The sequence below is a fragment of the Octodon degus genome, unplaced genomic scaffold (assembly GCF_000260255.1).
Source record: "Octodon degus isolate 3935 unplaced genomic scaffold, OctDeg1.0 scaffold00008, whole genome shotgun sequence".
NCBI classification, from domain to species: Eukaryota; Metazoa; Chordata; class Mammalia; order Rodentia; family Octodontidae; genus Octodon; species Octodon degus.
The window spans coordinates 27,726,602-27,728,598 of record NW_004524584.1 but is presented as its reverse complement, the minus strand read 5'-3'; the positions used below and the strand labels follow the sequence as shown (position 1 = coordinate 27,728,598).

At 57.6% G+C, this 1,997-nt stretch overlaps 1 protein-coding gene across 3 annotated transcripts in view; it reads left to right on the top strand.

Annotated features, from left to right (window-relative positions):
* The window catches only part of Cmbl (carboxymethylenebutenolidase homolog), a 16,661-nt gene continuing 14,664 nt past the window's right edge, over window positions 1-1,997 (top strand). The window contains exon 1 of one of the 3 annotated variants that reach the window (XM_023707035.1): window positions 1-13. The gene's annotated coding sequence lies outside the window, so the exon portion shown is untranslated. Of the gene's footprint in view, window positions 18-787; window positions 977-1,997 lie in introns of those variants that run through there. The other 2 variants (XM_023707040.1, XM_004625197.2) reach the window with 2 other exon arrangements.

The window sequence follows — 1,997 nt, the reverse complement described above, 5'->3', positions numbered from 1 at the left end:
GCCGCGGGACAGGGTAGGTGCGTGGTGGGTGTAGGCAGGGCGCTGGGGACAGGCGGGACGGGCTCCACGCTGCTGGAAGTCACGCGTTTCCTGGCATGCACGGGAGAAGGGCTGAGCCTGCGCGGGCGCAGCCTGCTCTCCCATTAGTCTACGCTGTGCTCCTTTATTTCCTGTCTCCCAGCACCCCAGCCCTAGAAACCGACTCAGGCCTGGTGTCCTGGGAGTCACCTCCAGCTCTGGACGGCACTCTGAAAGTTCCACTGCTGTGTGTGCATGCGCAGGCACGCATGCATGCATACACACACACACACACACACACACACACACGCTCCTGGGCACAGGTTATTGGCCTTGGGGACAGTGTGTGTCCTATGCTTTGCCTCTGCAACCGTATCTCTAGAGCTGGACGTTTCAGCTGCACAACTCCGATGGACATGAGCCCAGGAAGAAGAAACAGGCAGGTGTGCACTAAGCCACTGGCACAGGGCAGGGCGTCCTTATCTGAGAGACAGGCCCTGCCCTGTTCAGAGCGATATCCTCGCTGCAGGCCAGCCTTGCCAAGGCATCCAGTACAGTGCACCATGCGGGGCCCAGCTTGGGCTGGGCCCAGGCCTTGCTGACTGACACTGGGTCCTGTGGATGCTGTCCCTGCGCCCACAGAAAAGGCCACCTGTTGTTTTCAGAGCCCTTGTAAAATAAGGCGGCCAGGGCGAGCTCTTGGCGGAGCTGGGAGCAAGGATGAGCGTGTGCCAGGAGGCGGCTGTGTGGGGCTCGGTGTTGTCTTACCCGGGACAGGTCCAGAGCCCCGAGCCCTGCACTGCTCCCTTGTGGCCTGCTTATCCGCTTCCGGCGGAGGACTTTGTCCAGTGGTGCAGTGTGACTTGTGTCCTGTAAAGCTGGGCTGCACACCTCAGCCACACTTCACCACCCACCTCTGACTCCGGCTGCACTGCTAAGGGATCATTTTCCGCTTAAGGTAGGAGCGCGATTTTGGTACAGATACGAGATTGCGCGGTGCAGTCTGTCGTATTCGTCAAGGAGGGACCCACATGTTCCAAGTGGTTCAAGAGAGAGGTCAGGGCATTAACAGGAAGCCTGCAGGGGAGGAGGCCATGCCTGGGCAGCGGGGGGGTCCAGCTGTGTGGGTGGAGGTGTTGGGGGCGCCGGCTGGGGGGTGCAGGGCTCCCAGCCTACAATCCGGCTGTGCTTGCTTTCGCAGGGTGGGCCTGGCATGCAGGCTGATGAGGACATCCTGTACTTTCCATCGTGTGGTCCCTGTGGGCGCTGCCACAGATGCTGCTGTCAGGTGTCATGTGCAGGGGCCTGTCCTGGTCCCCCCCTAGGCCTGTCCTGGTCCCCCCCTAGGCCGCCACCTAGACTGGGGATCACAGGCCAATCACTGCGAGCCTGGGGTGGGGCCCTAGCACATCTGCCATGAGGCTGAGAAGCTTTCTTGCTTTTTGGTACAAGGATTGACTCCTGGGTCTTTGCAGGTTTTGTTTTTCTCCTTTGATCTTTTTGAGACAGGGTCTCAGTGTACTTCAGGCTGGACTTGAGCTCACTTTGTAGCCCAGGCTGGCCTCCAAATCGCAGAGATCATCCTGCCTCAGCCTCCTGAGTGCTGGGATTAAAGGTGAATAGCACCAGCCCCAGTTTCCAATCTGTCTTTCATTCCACATTTTTTGCAGTGTGTCTGACCTACAGCTACTTCATTCCCCCCTTTTTCTTTTTTAAATGAAAGGCAGTTTTGTTACTTATATACTTTAGTTCTCTTTTGTAATTAATTGGTCCCACCCAGTCACTAAGTTGCCCAGGCTGGACACAACTGGGGTCTTCTTGCCTCAGCCTCCCAGGGTGCTGGGATGGCAGCTGCCACCACCATGACTGGATGATTACTAGATTATATATTTTGCTATCAGCCCAAGACAGTTACTTTTGTGTGTGTGTGGCCAGCTCAGCCCACCCTGGGGTCAGGGCTGGCATGCCAGGGATGAAAC